This window comes from Etheostoma spectabile, chromosome 12 (genome assembly GCF_008692095.1).
Source record: "Etheostoma spectabile isolate EspeVRDwgs_2016 chromosome 12, UIUC_Espe_1.0, whole genome shotgun sequence".
Taxonomy (NCBI): Eukaryota; Metazoa; Chordata; class Actinopteri; order Perciformes; family Percidae; genus Etheostoma; species Etheostoma spectabile.
Genome location: NC_045744.1, coordinates 26890245 through 26908905, shown reverse-complemented (window position 1 = coordinate 26908905; position 18661 = coordinate 26890245). Strand labels below are relative to the sequence as shown.

Sequence of the window (18661 nt, the reverse complement as noted above, 5' to 3'; positions counted from 1 at the left end):
ATAAATTGAGGAAGAATTGAATCCACAGGGCCCGGGCTTGTCTTGGAAAAAGTCATTATCACTAGTCTTGCAGCCAAGGCCCAGCACATATCAGTTAGTGCTTGCTAGATTTTGCACACAAGCGTCCTTATCATTCTGGGGGGAAGGAGTTTTCTGACATCCTGGTAGTGGTGCTTGGCGTTTTACTTTTGCCCAGGGTTGAGCCATGGGGGTAGGAAGGGTGTATAATTGATGGGGGAAATAAGGGGACGGGTTGTGTGGAGATCAGCAGAGACAGCGATGAATCCTCAGAAGGTTCGGGGTTGGGAAGGTTGAGGGTGCTGGACGGGTGAAGAGGGGAGTGGAGGTTTCGTGTCTACTGTCTGTGGTCTCCACATGGTCAATCTTTGCACGTGGGGGCTGTGGTGGATCACTGCCGCACTGGGTATGTCTTCCTTGTTTTGATTCGTCTTTTCTCGTGTCCTGGGCAGAGGGAGCAGTTGTGTAGAGCAGAAAGTAAAGTAATTAGAGGGGAACAAGACTTTCTCCTGGGTTGTTTAGGGAAAGTCTATTGCGTTTAAAAAAGATGTCGGCGCCCCAGAAAATGTTAAATGTCAATGAACTGCAGAGAATGGATGGTACATTTAGTGAAAGCCATTTTAGTGCCAGCAGCCGGCTGAATCTCTATCTCCTCTTGCTGACTGCGGTATGGGGCATGCCGAAACACATCTGCGTTTAAGGGGCTGACTGTGTCCCGCAGTTCATAAGTTTTCTGCAATTCAGACTGTTGTTTACAACATCACGGACCCTATACGTATATGTCACAGTTGGGGTGCTGCCAGATATATGGGATTTTTTGGTCAAGTCAGACACCGGCTTTGGGGAAACCCGAGTCTTTTGGTGTTTTTACTGTTTTTAAAATCTTTTACAGCAGAGTCACCCACAATCAGGGTTTGAGCCAGTGTTAGCTTTTTACTTTTTGAATTGCTCTCCGTCCTTACCTGCTGTGTGGTGAGACCAATCCCGGTCATCAGATGTTTGTCCCGCGTCCTGCAGCAGAGGAGCAATCTGTTAATCCATGCACCCGGTTGTTGGGGGGGGGCATTTTGTGCTTATTTTCTTTTGCAGCTGGCCACGGCTGTGTCTCACTAGGTACAGGGGTTAAGAGGCGCTCTGACCGGATGTAATGCAGGCCAGCCGGTCTATCACAAATCTCAGGGCGCTGTGCGCCCGCCATCGTTTTTTTTCTCTGCCACACATTTCACACAGGAAAAATGATTGTTCTTAGGCTTCGCACCAGACGAGTTCCAGGGAGGACTGACTTGGTGATTATACCCGTCCACCCTCCTGTGTTTGGTAGTTTGGTGGGCTAATAGCGTGTGTTAGCATGCTTCTGTCCATTGTTAGGGTCCTGGTAAAGTGGTGTCATTTCACAAGATCCGTTAACTTCCGCAGTTCAGTAGAGTGAACTTGGTCCAGAAGTGCATCTTCTGAAGGAGTTTGTAGTAGTCTTTCCAGGAAGAAAGGAGGATCTCTGCCTAATTAGCTTTGCTACACTCCCCTGTAGGAAAGGCTTGAGCTATGGTAGGCCACGCTCACGCCGAATAATGTTAAAATATGGGCCTAGCCGATGTCTACAAAAATGTATAGTCCAGTGTTTTTGAAGTGTCAACAGACCGTGCTCATAGTTTCTCTCAGAGGAAAAGCAATGATTTCAGCAAAAAAATGCAAGCAGAGGCAGGAGCAAGCAGCAAAGCGTTGCACTGTAAGAAGCAGGACAGAGAGCAGTCTAGCGCATTATCTCAGATATAGAGGGGAAGTCTCTGAGTCGTGCCAGACGTGTTGACACTCTGCTGGTCCCGTTTATATACTGGCTGTCTGTCGTCAGGATTAATTTTATCCCGTCACTAAGAGCAGAGCTGTGCCAGGAGGAGGGATATTAAAATCAGAGTCAGAATCCAGTTATTGCCAAGGAGGTTTTTACATACTAGAATTTGCTTTGCTGATAGACAAGAAACATAATGTGTATAAAAAACATCTATTTAACAAATAGTTAAAAACAAAAAATCAGAATATGCAATAGTATTCTAGAGGATGTGAAAGGTTAATGGAATTGATATAAAAGAATATGCAATATACAGAGATGGTAGTCCCACAGATGGCTATGAAGATGTAAATGGGGGGTGGGGGGATATCTGAGTGCAACGATATTGAAAAGCACCTGGTACTAAAAAGATGACTTGCACTGAGGCAGAACCATGCAGTGGAATGAGGCATTATTCAGTCTTTGTCCATTTCGGAACCACACAATGTCTTTACAAAAGCTGTGTAATTCTTTGGATGCATTAAATTTTTGGACTCTTTACAATGAAATGTTCTAAAGGTTTATCGATTTGAAAGTGAATTGGTGCTCCTGTGGTAACTGTTTCCAGGGATGGAGCGATGTCAACATCGATGTGGGCCTGGCCTACAGAGACGACACCGTCAGCGAGTGGACTGAGATGGCGCACTCTTACGAGCAGAGGAAGCTCACCTGCACTTTACTACTGCACAAGGTGTGGAAATGACTCTGTGCTTCACAAGATAGATCGGTGGAATGCCAAAACAACCTATTCTAGACTAGATCCGTATATTGATGAGCCAGATGATAAATACTATTCTTTAAACCTAAGTAGCTGGGTTCTCATCCAGTTTTCCCATGTCATTGAACCTTACATACTGGTGAGTTTGCTAACTTATACATCATACCTTAAAAATGCCAGTGTTGGATATTCCATATTCATAGAGGGATTTACAACTTGTTAAGGGAACTTTGGCAATTGTTTTACCGCTTGACACATAAACCTGATCCCCAGACTGTAGGGCCTATATCTCAACTCACAGACTTGTTAGATTAGATAGACAAAATGACTTTTATTGATTCCCAAATTGGGAAATTTCAGTGCTACAGGAGCACAAATATCAGGTACACGGCACACAACCAGAATATTCAAGAAATGATAAATAGAATAGACATACAAGAACACTATTCAAGAAATAAAGCTGGCTGAGAGTTTTACAATCTAGTGCCTGATTTTAGATGTATGTGGTTTTAACAGACGACGGTGTGTTGCTCTGTGTTTTGCCAGACCCTTGAGAACGAGGGACGTACTATGAGTGGACGTGCTGCCTTTCATGGAGGTCGGCAGCGTGGCCCATAGTACTATCTACTCAACATCCGTCTGCCGTCAACAAAGAAGAATCTAATTGCGATTGGAGAATCAGAGACCTTCATCTGTGGTAAGTTGGCAGTGGATGGGGATTGGAAGTTTTTGGGTACTACGCTTAATGTGACTACTGAGTTAAAGCGTCCTTTTCATTTTGGTCAGAGACATATTGGCCATTGAGTGTTGTGAGGTTAGCGTTAGCACCCTCATCCCAATACAATAGCATACACAACACAAATAGTTGACGCTGATCTTTGTTTATCAAAGGGCATCCACCGAATGGAGGCTCACCAAAGTGTGGTTTGCCATGAGAATCCTCACACCCAGCATCCTGATCATCCATGATCTGGTACTGGAGAGGCAGTCACCCTCATGAGCAGACCCCCTGGCTACTGAGAAGTAAGGCACTTCACTCCTCTATCTATCTTAGCGTGTTCTGTGTTCCCATGTATGTTCCTTTTCCTATTTCTGTTGGCAATTATACCTTTAGGCAGCATAGTGGCAAACAAGAAATCTGACCCGGTACATGAGATAATCTCACAGGCCATGATTGTGCACAGTTACATGTAGGAACTATTTAACAAACTAACTGCCAACCGGATCACAGTGCAGAAGGATGCATACTCATGGGGAGAGTCTTGTGGTCTACATTTTTAGCAGCTAGCACTCACCGACACATGTTGTACACACATTGGGCATGCACACCAGTCGACAACACCACATGCAAACAGCGTCTCTATCCTTCCCTCTGTATTTCTCGGCTCAAGGCTCTGTGTCCCAAATGACCAGCAGCTCTCAGGAAGTGCGGCTCTACCTATTGGGGACAGTGGATGATTTTTCATTCGTAAAAGCCGCACCAGAGTCTTGTAGTCCACAGAGTTGTCACATAGTACGCCTCAGACTTCAGTATAGATGATTCAGGTAGATGAGAGTGGCACCTTTAATGTAGAATGGTCTAGGATGGTATAATTATGGGAAAAAGTTATTACTTAAACTTCCAAATACATTTCTTTTTTGTGATACACAATGTTATTTTTAAAACTACAAAACAAACAATTTGCCCAATGGTCATATTCCGCCCTTTTCATATTCAACAATATAAAAAAATGAGACCTAAAGGATTTCAAATTGACTGCCACATCTTTAACGGATTAATTATGGCACAGAGATACAGATCCCTAGGTGCAATTCCTTTTGCAACCATCCCTCAAAACAAAAGGGGGGCGGCGGATCAACCCATACATAACTTGGATTTTGCAAACTCAAGTTTTTAGGTAAGGAGTCAGTTCAACAGCCTGGCCACTTTGGTCCACAACAACATAGTGAGAGATATAGATGTTTTCCTCACCAAACAGTTTAACAGAGAGGCTTTGTACAACAATAAGTGGCAAGAACAGATTGCTCAACAATACCAGGGTGGGTCTCTCCCGGCCAGAAGTGACAGTGGCCAGATGCTTAAGTTAAAAGCTAGGAATATACATCTTTTGTAGACCCAAACCCGGTCTTTGTCATTTTTTTAATAATTATTTCTGAGAGAAAAAATAAAAAATACTTTTTTAAACCACAAATATATAGAAATGAATAATAAATATTTTTTGCTATCAGTGTGACAAAGAAAGTTTCTCTGAACTTTTTTTTTCCCTCGCTCTTAAAACCTTAGTCTTTGTTCTCGATGTATTTTTGCACTTGTTCTGAAAATAATGTCATGGGCAGGGCCACGTTCCTATCCAGAGATATGAGCACCATCTTGTCGGGGAGGTCCATCTGAATCATTACATCATTGTCACCGGCATAGAGTGCGTTGCCTAGTGAGCGCGGAAGCCAGCGTTGAACTAGCAAGCCAGGCCCCTTCTAAAAAATAAATTTTTAATTATCTCAACACTTTTTAACAGTCAAACTGAAACACTGGCGGCAAGCCCCGATCCTGCACGCTGCAGACGGGACCGTCATCAGTGGGGCTCGGCCAGTGTGGGAAACATTGGCGAGAGATCTAGAGATCGATCTCCAGCAGGACACGGAGCCCCTGCTTGGCAAGCGGCCAACCCCCCGGGAGCTCACCTCCAGTGTTGGTGGAATAGCAAGCTAGTGTGGCAAAACAACCAACCAGCTTATAACAAATATATTTTAGTGTAGTAACACTTGCCCCAGTCAAACTGAAAAACTGGCGGGGAGCTCCAGGGCATGCAGCAGCGGAAGGCACCACCATCAGTGGTTAACGTGTGCCAAGTTCGCAATCCTGCCCAGACTTGCATCACAAGGGAATAATGATTTTTATAAGATAAAGCACGCTATTGTTTAAAGACAAGGGTTATACATTTCTTTGTCATGTTCATCAATGAGGATTTAAATTAAGAACAGAGTTGAGACAGTCAATGTTTAAACTACTTTCCTGCTACTGGATGTAATTCTTGGCTGCAATGGGGTAAGTATAAATTATTCAGCAGAAATTATGTGTCTGCCCAAGCGGGGTGCAATTTGGCAGGGCGCAAAATGTGGGGTACAAATCAGCAAAAACAAGCTCGGTCATGGCCGGGGGATGTGCGCTTCAAACAGTTTAGGTTTTATTATAGGATTTGGAGAGATTTTTTCTCTAGAAAATTTTAAAAATTTCAAATTTTAGATTTAAATTTTTTTTTTAAAGCTCATAGTTTTGCTATGGTATGAAAACTCTTCTCTCCAAAAAAATCTCTCATAAAATTTTTTGCTACCAGTGTGATAACTTTTTATGTTTTTTTTTTCTCTCTAGATTATTTCTTGATTTGTAATAAAGTCATAATTTAGTTCCACTATCATCTGCAGATCACAAAATCTATTCCAAAAAATGTTGAACATATAACTATTAAACATATTTCTACTGAAACTGCCACATAGGGGCGGCAGTAGCTCAGTCCTTAGGAGTTGGATTGGGAACCGTGAGGGTTACTGTTCAAGTTCCCCGTATGGACACACACAAGTAAGGAGTTGGGTTGGTGGCTGGAGAGATGCCACTTCACTCGGGCACTGGCCCAGGTGTCTTGAGCAAGGACCCGTACCCCCCCAACCGCTCAGGGCGCTGGTTCGGCTGGCAGCCCGCTGAGGTGTGTGTTGTGTGTGTGTGTGTGTGTGTGTGTGTGTGTGTGTGTGTGTGTGTGTGTGTGTGTGTGTGTGTGTGTGTGTGGTGTGTGTGTGTGTGGGTGGGTGGTGTGTGTGTGTGTGTGTGGGTGGTGTGTCCAAATATTTCTAAATTGATAACTGAAAAAGTGTCTGTGCTTCATTATGCAGTGATATAGTATATATCATATAGTGACGTATAGTAAACACAGCTGCATTTCATTAGTGTTTACAACATCGCCCACGTTCCCTTACCTTGGGTGAATCCCCGCTGCCATCTTAGCCTGATATTTTTGAAATGTGTATAAAACTGCAGTTACCTTTATACTTTTTGTCTAGAAGATGGATGTGTGATTTTTTTTTTTTTCATTCCAATATTATCTGTCAATGGCATGTAAGAATCAGTTTTTGCAATCACTAATTGATTACTCATGATATAGAGCAGTCAGAACTCATGCAGCTGATTACCAAAATCTCTTCGAAATGAGTCTGAAGGTATTCAGATATTGAAATTGCCTATGACATAAGCAGACATAAAATGACATTAAAACAGGGACTTAGATGCCATAATTAATGGAAATAAGATGGAAATAAAACACACTAGAAGCAAGAGTTAAGCCTAAGAAACTGGCGGTCCGACCCATGATAGATTTGGGCTGAAGAGTTACAGAGGCAGGTGGTTCCATTTCAATCCCCCGCCACTCATTCCCTGGGCTCTCCAAGTGGCCTCCATGCGACGTTGCTGTTATGTATACCAGTGGCTCAGGGACGCAGACATGACTGCGCACAGTAGCGTAAAGCACAGGTGCCGACCTGATAACATTAGCCGATGGGTCTGTAAAATTAAGTAGTTGTGTTTGAAACCGTTCCCTGTCCGGAAAAACATGCAGTCACGTTTTGTAGTGGCGGTAAGTTCTTTTTCACTATAGTCTTATCATGACGTTCCACTTCTGGGATGGCTTTAATGCAGCACGGAAATTTGTTGGGTATCACTCATTATGATCGGATATACGCTGCTTGGGCTTTGTTTTTGTTGGATTTAACCTCGGTAGATTTGCGCGAGGACAATGACTTAAAATCATGTCTCAGATCTCTGCAGGGGAAATCCAGACAGTATAGCGAGACTATCTTCCTACCATCCGACTTTTCTGGTTGCTCGACTAAAACTACTTTTGAACGTACGCATGTTACCACACAACCAACGCAACTCTGCCATACAAATCTACTGTGGAAATGTATATTTGGTGAGTGTCCGAATTCTCTTGTTTGCATCCCCTATACAGTCTTACTATTTAATAAACCCAAAATAGGAAATAGTGAGTGAGTAAATGTAGGGAGCTGTTCGAACACGGCTGGTGTCAGTGAGTTAGCATGCACAATAGTAGGGCCCAGGACTGACCATCACCAAATGGAACGCAGCTCATTAATAAGTTATAGTCACACCTGTGCCCTTGTGTTTTTTCAAAGTGTGCAGTTGTAAAAAGTTTATTTAAGAACTGTCCCATGAGTTAACAGCTGTTTATTCCTACTAACCACAACCTGTACATAACCCTCACGCGTGTTGTAAAAAAACACAACTGTATACCCACAGATCACCTTTTTTCTGCTCCTCTATTTCCACCACTCTTTCCTTTTCTTTTTCCCTTTCTCTCTCTCTCTCTCCTCACTCTCACACACACACACACACAAACACACACACACAGGGTTTGCCTTTCATCTATTGGCGGCAGGCCGGGACCTACTGCAGATGGAAATGACCCCGTTCTGTCTTTTTGTAGGCCGATTGTTCGTTTAATTCATGCCTATTCTCTCTAAATGTCTTGATGTTGAGGGAAGGTTAGGAAAGGTGGACATCGTGTAGAATTGGACAGGTCAGTAGGAACACTGTACTTCTAGGTGAAATGGCTAATTACACATAATATATCAAGATTAATGAGCGTGCTTCAGCGGACGAGATGTACCTGCTTTAAAACATTATTGTGTCAGTGTAAAAGATGTACTCCAATTCCGGTGCAATGCCCAATTAAAGTGACCATAAATTGAATCTGCCAAAACTGTAACAATTAATAAAACAAAAAAAATAAAGTTTGCAAAGGAAATACCTCAAATGTTTAGCTGGTTTAATCCAACACTGCATGGGTGCTAAGCTACAGGAAGTATGTCGCTATTGATATCTATTTGAAATGTAAAGAAACCTTAAGCATCAAGCTGTATTTAACACATGCGTGGTGTTTATGATGGCACACAATTCATAAAAAAATTAATATCCTGCTACCCGCCGTGTGGGTAATGATTGCTACTTTGCTTACTACTTTAGTTGCAAGTTAGGGCATTTGGCAGCATTCATGTGGTGGCTGAATAATGAGAAACATTCCAAATGTATCACATTGTGAGATGTGCCTTGGCGGAGGTCTGTGCTGTTCTAGTTTTAAGGCTGCGTTGCTCCCTCAGGGTAATCCTCGCTCTGGGTATCTCAATGGACATTCATCTAACATCCCCAGTGGAGTGGTCTCTGTGGCTTCAATGGGACCTGGATGCTGCTTTTTGGAGACATCAGGCCGGCATTTCTACTCCATGCGCTCTCTTTTGGATCATTTCTGCGGGGAGCACCTCATGGTACTGTACACGACCCATTAACTTAATGTTTGATGGTTTTCTTATGACATGCACTTGTTTGAACTGGATCTCACTTAAAGCGCATTTAGTGCGTTCGGTTTTAATTTAGTTCCACCATAGCGTGCGTGTGCGTGCGTGGTGTTTGATATACAAACTTTACGGTATGATGTCTGCCAAGCAAAATTGCCCATTTTCTGGATTTTAATAATAAAAATTAAATGTGTCATTTTGAGTTAAAGTTAAAACCTATTAATAAAAAAAGTTAGCCTTTAAGGAAAAGGTCTTATGTCACTTCATTTTTGTCCAGGAAACAGCATGGGTTCTGGGCAGCAGTGAGATGTGTGACGGCTGTGTACCAGCCATCCAACCCATCCCAACAAATAACTCGCAGGTCACTCTCATCTGACGTCTGTTATTTGGCCTGGATTGAGGCAGTATGGAGATGTCAGACATCTTTCCCCTGAGCGGAGCGAGCATACCCATGAGCTCATGTCTGGCCTCAGAACGGATGGCCGTCTCGATGTGCTTCACAGCTCTCCTACAGCAGTGGATTCTTTTTTTTTTGTGGGCGTGGGTGAGCACTTGGCTACACAAAAAAGGTTTCATTGCTTCTTTGAGGGAATGCTTTGCATCTATATACCTGTATTTTTATCACCCTTTAATATCAACCCTGTAATGATTTTTTTTATAAGATACTTGCTTTGTGCAGGTTAGCTTTCAGCATTTGCAACCTGTCCAATATTATCAGCAAGCGCTTTTGCAGTGAGTTTAACTAACCTTACCCATTTTTCAGTTTGTGCTTCAACACGCTACTTATAGTATTGGGTTTACCAGCGGTAACTTTACACAAAACAGTTGGTAAATATGTACAACGCTGCTCACGATCTTGTTATAGTCGGTCAATCCAAAGTTTGAGCAAAAGTCTTTTAACAAGCCATTAGTGTAGCGCTACTCATACCACCACATTGGGCTCGTGCTGTATTACTGGACAGCCTGTAATGTTGCTTAGCATGTAGCTCCTGTGTGTGCCGTACACAGAGATCTCAACAAGTGGTCCTCAGAGTTAAAGCGGGGGGGGGCACAAAATTCTTATTTTTAAAAAAATTCTTAACAAATTCCAACATATTGTTAGCAAGTATAAATCAGCCTCTTTGTGAAAAAAACATACCTGATGATGATCGGCTTACTCTGCTATAGGTAAGCTAGTAACGAAGGTAGCATCCACAGATGAAGGTAATCCTAACGATTCACTGTGGCACTGTTTGTTTATCCAGGTAAGTTCCATTGAGAACAAATTCTCATTTGCAGCTCCACTGGAGTTGGGGTTAAGGGCCGGCTTCAAGGGACCTCAGTGGTGGTAATGAGGGAGGGACAAGTGCTGCTTTGCACTTTCCCACCCAGGAATTTTATTGTTGTAGTTATTTGATCCTGTCGGTCTGGGGATCAAACCGGCCAACCACCAAGCTTGCTTCTTTAACCTCTAGGTCACTACTTCCATGTTGGCTTAAAACGCTGAAGACCCTTTACACAAAACTGCTGACTGCAAAAGTTCTTTAGCGTAGCAGGAAGCGAAACATCACAGGCAGCCCTCCTCGTCCTGTCACGTCCTTGTTCCCTGGCTTTCAAATAGAGTTCCAAACGAGCTTTCTTTACAAAATAAACCACATGATCAGCACTAGTCAACTTCAAGCTCAGAACGTCACAACTTGTCACAACTTGTGCTGTTTTAATGGGTTAACTTTCCTGCCACAGATTTCCCACAGTGGTCAGAAATAGTGGAAGGCCGACTGAAGCTTATGAACTGAATGTCTATATTTATGAGCCCACTAGATGGCGCTTCTTGTCAACAATTGGTTGAGAATATACTGAATGCAATGCATTAGACCTTTCTCTTAAAACCAAGAGCGTAAATCAGAAAATAACGACACTGGTTCACAAAGCTTCATTCACAATCAGAAAGCATGGAGGGACAATTCTCCCCATTCTCCATTCTCGTCTTAGAGTACTCGCTCCGAAGGTAATCACCGTCACTCTCTCACTTGCTCTACCACACACGCATCGGCCGGCTATGCTCTTACAGAGATCAACGCACACACCAACGCACAAGTATAAAGTTCAGGCCCTACGTAGGCTATGGAGTTAGCTCTGCTTGGGTCCTCCGCGGAAACCATAAATGCTTAACTGTGTATTTGGCTACGGACAATGTTATCTACACTATGTCTGTTTTGCACTTTCTCTCAGGACCAGAACGAGGAGAACACGTTTTTCTCAGTGTACGGAAGCAGTCGGACCCATTGTGTTTGGCTCCTTCTGCCTTTTTATCTTTGACATGTGTGAGGGTGAGAAGTTTCTCACTATTTAGAACAAGAGACCTTTTTTAAATGTTTGCAACACATCCATTTATTTCTATTTGTATGCTTCATATCCACATGCAGTGTGTATCTTTGCGTTTATTGTAAGCAATGTTGTGACCACTCGGAGGAGGTAACAAGCAATGTGTTTGTTTTGTGTCACCAGAGGGGTCCAGCTGACAAACCCTTTACAGCATCTGGGCGTCCGATGTAGGAACAGAACATTGCTGTATCCTTTTTTTAAATGTTTGATAAACAGTATCAGAAAAATACCACTCTCTTGCGACAAAAAAGCTTGTGTATGAAACGTTCGAAGCTAATAGCAAACAAGAGTGTTAATGGCCAAGTCAGGCTTTTTCGTTTGTGTCAGTCTTTGCTTTGGAACAAATGCATGTCTGTTACCATAAGTACAATAAGTTACCATGAACTTAATGCATAACTCTCGCCAAAAATGCAACCTAGGGTTTTTTTGTGAATGTACACGAGTCAAACTTTGTGTTGAAAGCATAATTAGGACGGAAGTGCCCCTTTTAAGATTGATGTACTTTTTGCTTTTGGTCAAATGGCCTTTTGAATGGAAGAGCTTGGGGCACTCCTATGTAGCTCAAAATCATATTTTAAAACACTAAGAAGGCTCGACACACAACATTGAAATTAGCTCTAAGTCACCAGGGGCTCTACACATGAACTCAGCATTGGACATTGTACACAAGAGTTTACTAAAATAAGGTTTAACAGCTCACTGTAGTGATGTTTTTCGGTCCTCAAAGTCAAAAATAGTAGATCTCGAATGCAACGTAACTGAGAGGAGAGTAAAGATGGAAAGCTCCCTAAAACTTAGTCCATAAAATGCATGAAATGTGTGTGTTGTTGTAAGCGAAAAAAATATTGCCGTGTAGTTGAAAAAGGAGCTCTATATAAGTGATATTGTCTGCTATGGAGTCATTCGTTTACATTTGGATTATCGACACTTTTTGACTGACAAGATGGCGGGAGAGTGTTCATGTGTAGAGCCCTGGTGATGTTGAGCAAAGTCTTCATGTTGTGTCGAGCCTTCTTGAAGCCTTTTAAAAATAGTGATTTAGATGCTATCATAGACGGCCACTAGCTTTCCCTTCAGAGGCCATTTGACCAAAAGTTTGACCCGTGTGCATTCAGAAAAAGACCCTAGGTTGCATTTTGCGAGTTCCTGTTTTGCAGTAATGTATGAGAAGTTTTCTAGTTGGCTTTAGCATGAACAGAAACCAGATTCTGAATAATGAGATAGATAATTCAGTAATGCCATATGTGAAAGCCTTGCCCGGGTCTTGGGAGAGTATCTTATGTGTGTGTACCTGTTGGTTGTGCCGGAGCAATGCAAGATAATCAGCACACCTCTCAAACAGCTGGCAACGCCCTGCTTCTTGCAGTCTTTTCCCTCCTCTTTCCTGCTTTTCCTTTGGTCACCCTCAAAATGAAAACCGTAGGACTTGATATGCTTTTGTCCCAATTTATTATTCCCGATACAGGGGGCGGATCCCATTTGTATTTATTACAATCTCAGAAGTACTGCGATCGATAGTAATTATTGAGTATTGGATTTCTTTTAATCAACAAAAGCTGAATAACATGCTATGAAAGTACTCTATCATGGAGACATTTGTATAAATTGTTTTCTAAGAAGGATTGCACTATCGTGCCAGTTTGTTTTGACACTTATTCATTTATAAAGAAAACAGAACATCAATGTTCTGCATTTTCTGTCTGGTCTGTTTTTTGGAAACTGATTAGGATTAGTCGCCGTCGACAGTCCGTATAAACAGAAAAATATTAATGTGAATCATTGATAAAAAAATAAATAAATATGATTCCTTTGGGGGGGGAGAATCTATTTTAGAATCATGCCAAAAACCTCCACCCGAGAAAATGGTGCTTAGTGTTCCTGATCCTCAGGAGCCTGTCTACCAGCACACCGTCTGACTTGCTTTACAGTGATAGTCTGTACTCGGGGACAACTGCTAAGTACTTAGATCTTCTATAATGAAGTTTTTAGAGTTAGTTCATGCAGGACCCAGAGTAAACTACCCTCTCATTAAATTACTTTGCTGTCTGACACACGCCATCACAGCCATTCAACACTCAAGGCGGTCCTTTTTAAATGTGACTCCCCTCACGACCCTGCTACGCTGATGTGCTTAACTCACTGCTGCTGTGGCACGCTTGGCTCACCCCCCCCACCACACACACACACACACACACACACCCACACCCACAACCCCAGCCTCCACCTTTAGTTCATGGGGTAACATGACTTGCAGTTTTAAAGTGGTTTCAATGTCTGTCTTTTGGCTGTTAGACCATGAGGTAGGGGGCAAGCGGGGGCGGGGTGCCCGGGGGGGGGAGCGGCCGTGTAGGGGGGTGGGACGGGTGGGAGTTCTGTCCTTTTTTTCCCGTGCTTTTCTTGTTTAACGCCCGCCTTTTTTGTTTGCGATTTCTTGGGATGGCCTTTATGTGTTTTTTAGTAGATAGGAGCCCTCTTTTCTGCGAGCCCGGTTTCACATCACACCATGCAAATCCATCTATCAAATGAAAAAACAATTGTGAACAATTGACGCATCATTGTATTGTGAGTTATAAGCTTTCAGAGTAGGCCAGTACGTATGTGTTCTGCAGGGTGGAAGAGGTCCTTGAGTTTTATTCCCCATTGGTAATCCCCCAATGGCACGGCAATGTAAACTTCACCAAAACATTGTGGCGTCCTTGTGTGGTTAGAACCACTTGTTTGCTCCTCGATTGATGATTGGCTCATCCTGCGTCCAGTTGGCCACGCGGGTCATCAACTCCCCAGCTATGGGATTACAATGAATAAATATGAAATGTGACATTTAAAATTTTAAATTGAAAAAGTGATGTCTGATTTGCCTTACATTTATGAGTTTTGACTGGAAGGAGAAGGAAAAAAAAGGCAGAGCTGTCGTAGGGCTCACTGTGTAGAAAACTGCGGGACTTGTGTGTGATATCTTTTACAGCGCGACAAACTTGATCTATTGAGTATCCTTTGACTCTTTTGGTTTTTCCTTGCACGGGGGCTGTTAATGTGGTGCTTACTTAGGACAACAACATTTACGTGTAAGAGATTCGGGAAAACAATTGAAAAAACCTTTTGTCGGGAATGACACTGGCAAAAGATTCCTGCTACTTCAAAGGTCCCGAATTGCTCTTGGATCCCCCCCCCGCCATTTTATTATAGACCTTAGTGGGCCTAACGTATCTGAAGTCGTCTTTTATATCTGCTGTAGGCAGTGGTCCTAATACTGTATCTGACAATGTCTCTTTTTTTATTTTATTTTAGACCTATATTTCCTCAATACTTACTTACTCTTTTTATATACGCACTTAGGTCCGCACCATACTTTATATCTTTTAATTCTTTATATAGATTTCCCTTAGTTTGTTCCAAAGCATATCTTTAATTACTATTATGAACTATATACCTAGTTGGTCCCTAAACTCTTTAAGATCTCTTTGTATATATTTCTGGGTTCCTAATTACTTTATTTGCATCATCTCTTTATATACCTTCATTTTCCCTAATACGTATCTTGAATTGTCTCTATAGACATGGTAGTGGTCGAATACGTATCTGACTTCTCTTTTATTTAAGTATACTCCCTTTTTTTTATTCCTAATATTATTCTTCGTTCTCTATCTCCCTTTAGTTTTCCCCCCTACTATCGCAATTCTCTTATATATCACCCTAGTTTCCCCAGAACTGTATCCTTGAATCTTTAAATACTTTATTTTCCTAAACTTGATCTTAAGTCTACTATACCTTTTATTTACCCCAATACCTGTTGTAGTTCTTTCTGTCTCTGATATCTACCTTTTATATTATTCCATTAATTAATCAGTTATCTTACCTCATCTTTATTGATAAACCTTTAGATTTTCCATTCAGATAAGGATCTTCATAGCTCTACTAGACCTATTTTGTTCCCTAACCTGTATTTCAGTCTTCTGCTAATCTCGCTCATTTTTTCTTTTTTACTACTATATCATGAACGGCTTCCTTCCCATATACATTTCCCTTTTTTCAGGATGTTCCAGGAATCTTCATATACATCCCGCCCCCTTATCTTTCACATTATTTCAGTCTAGTATTTTTTATATGGGTTATTTATAGTTTTTTAATTTTTAATTTTTTTTGTTTCGCTCTCCCACTTCGCTTCTTTTTAAATCGCATTGATGTCTCTGCTTCTTTCACATATCTTTGCCAACTTCTTCTGTTGCGTAATCATATAAAATTCGTACTTTGTTAACCCCCTAAACTCATTAAATTTTCTCAGCCCATTACCCCTGACTGCCCATCTTGAGCTTTCATATTTCTGTCGAAAATTCATAGCAGTGAATACGCCCTTACTCTGTTAAGCCTCTTCCCATTTTAGCTTATTTGCTTCCATAGACATCTACGTTGGTAACTCACACTCAATATTAAAAAAAAACAGTCAAAAATTGCTAACCATGTCCTGATCCATTAATAATGTTAATGCCCTACTCCTCTTGTCTTTATTTAGCTTTTATTATTAATCAAGATACCGGTTACTTTTTTGTTCTAAAAGATAAGCATCTGGGTTTCCAAACTTCTGCTAATATTACTCGATCCCAAATTACATTCAAATAAGCATGCCTTAACAACCTTTTTTCCGCTCTATTATGATCATTTCTGAAACCCTCACATCTCTAGAATGCTCATAATATTTCCGCCGTCATCAGTTTAAACTTTAGAATTCAGTAAATGAGTATTAATGTTCTAACTCTGCAGTTGATATGTAAGACATAATAAGATGACTAGACAAGCAACTTTTTAGACTTAAATCTTGTGGTAGGCGCAAATTATGAAGTACTATGAGCTGTTGTCTAGTCCTTAAATGGACAATTTTAATTCGGCTCTCCAAGACCGATTTATCTTTTAAATCTCCCAAAATGCGATGGAATTCAACTCATAAAAATACTAAATATTTTATTTTCTTGCCTACATTAACTTTTTTCACCTTGATGTTATTGTATGTAATGACTTACACTCATGAGTATTAATCAGAATTTCTTTTTGTAAAAGCCTCAAAACACGTACGTCCAGAAATCAAGTTTCTAAAATCACATATTGCATCGTACGCATTTATTTTGTATGATCGCCCACCAATGAACTGGTCAGAACTGATGCGTCGCAGGAATGCCATTCCCTTTAGCTTCGTTTCGTAGAACTTGTCTCGAAAATTAACGGTGTAAAACACCACGTTAGCCCATTCGCGTGGTACGTCTCTTACGATTCAAAAAAATGTTTTTCACTTAAAAATCTGGCCGGTTATGCTTTGAGTGGTTCCTGTTATTCCTAATTTTCTCATTGATCTCACTCTCCATAAATAACTCCCCAAAAGGTTTAGACCACATTTCTTAATCAAAGATGGACTTTAAACAAAGCACAGCAATAACGCTACAAGAAGTGAATCCGTACATAATCATTAATTGCACTTTACATCTTCTCAAAACTAGTTAGTTACTCAATATTGTGTATCAGTTAACATAATGATGATTGATATAATAAAATTCTTTTTATCTCTCATAGATCCTTAAATAAGACAGATGTTTAATATTCCAATAGTCCTTTATCTGTGAGAAAAATAAATTTAAAATTCATTATTTTAGCTAATCCCCAGATCCTTCGAAAACTCTTAACATACAACCGACTGAATGGTAGCAAAAAACCAACCCCCACCATCTCGCTGGAGATCGAGGTCAAACCGGGAGGGGTTTTACAATGGTATATGTTAGTGGATCACGCAAGCCTGCCCTCCGATCACATCGATTATTGACATTATGTATGCTATCTACTATATGTTGTGCATTTTTTTTTTCAACACCTATTTTACCAATAATATGCTGTGCCATACTACCCTCTACGCCGACACCCCATTGATGCTTTGCTTACGACTGATAAAAAATGATAATATTAATATATTACATAATTCAAAACCTCTGACCCCTTTCCTATATTTTGCTCTTGCCCAAAAGCCAAGATGTTATTTTACCAATTCCACTTACCAAGTATCATTTTCCTCCTCTTTCTCTTGTATATCCCCTCCCACTCGCTTTGTATTACTTTCAATGAGTCCTATCTTACCACACCTCATTGCAGCTTGTTCTCTAAGTTTAAGTTAAAATTCTAGGTTTCCACTAGCACCTTAGATTATCCAATTTAATTAACTTCCCTGCTTTTCTGCATTATCCGCCAGCTCATCCCAATTTTCACCCAAAATACACTTTTAAAATTGGTATAATGTTATACCCAAACATTAATTGTCTTTCTAAATTTGTTCGCCGTATATTCTATCTTTATTACTATTTTTTGGATACCCCTTATTTTACATATTTACGTTTGAATTCCTTATAACTTGTTTTTTCTTTTTTTTCTATCTTAATTATTTCTCTTCTATCCCTAGTCCCTATTACATACTTATTTCAAACTCCCCTTTTCTTTGTTTTCTGTTTATGTATGATTATCTTTGTTTTTTTTTATCCTTCCTCAGAAAATCTTTTTTCCTTGCTACCACGCTCTTCCAACACAAATTGCCCTATACATATATACTTACCTTTCTACTCCCATTCCATATCTACTTTCAAGTTTTCCCACCGCCTGAATCACCTTCCACAATTCCTTTTACATTTTTTTACCCCAGCCACTAGACTTTCCCTACCCTGCCCATCCCTTAAAATCTTCTTCATCACCATCCTTTTCCATTCATCAATACACAATTTATATACATTAAATCGCTACTATTATTTTCACTTCTGATTGGATTCACCATCTCTAGCAACTTTATTTCTCCCACCTTTTTACCTTTCCCCCTCATCCTTTTCTCCTTCAATTTTCTCTTTTACCCCCTCTTCCTTTACTCCATGTTCCCCTTTACCTATCCCCTCTATAATACCTCATTCTGAATATGAAACAATCACCCATCTCTCCAATTCCTCACCCTGTAATTTCTGTTCCCCTACCCTATCTTTTCCCCTTTTATTGTCATTTTTCCTCTTGCCCAATTCCCCTTCTCTACCTCTTACGTCCGTGACATTATATAACATTTTTTCCACCACTCATCCGATCCGATTCATTCTCTCTCACCCATCTCCCATTTCCTCCCACCCCCTTTTGATTTTTTTTTCCTAATCATTAACATTGCCCCAAACACTCACTTTCCTCATATTCTCTCTTGTTTTTTTTTCACATTTTCCCTGCTATCCCATTTTTTGTTGTTTTCTTTTTCTTGTTTTTTTTTATTTTGCCCTTTTCCTTTTTTTATTTTGCTTTTCTTTTTTTCTTGTTTCACCTTCTTTTATTCTCTTCCTCTCTTTTTTCTACCTTCGTTCTTCCACCTTTCTCCTCCT

General features: G+C 40.8%; 1 protein-coding gene and 1 long non-coding RNA gene across 2 annotated transcripts in view; both read left to right on the top strand.

The window, feature by feature from the left end:
• LOC116698985 (uncharacterized) overlaps positions 1-2524 on the top strand; it is a 17319-nt gene extending 14795 nt beyond the window's left edge. The window contains exon 3 of the long non-coding RNA XR_004334335.1: positions 2412-2524. This is a non-coding gene — a long non-coding RNA (uncharacterized LOC116698985). The remainder of the gene's footprint in view (positions 1-2411) is intronic.
• The window catches only part of wls (Wnt ligand secretion mediator), an 82418-nt gene that overhangs the window by 45965 nt on the left and 17792 nt on the right, over positions 1-18661 (top strand). The window lies entirely within an intron of this gene.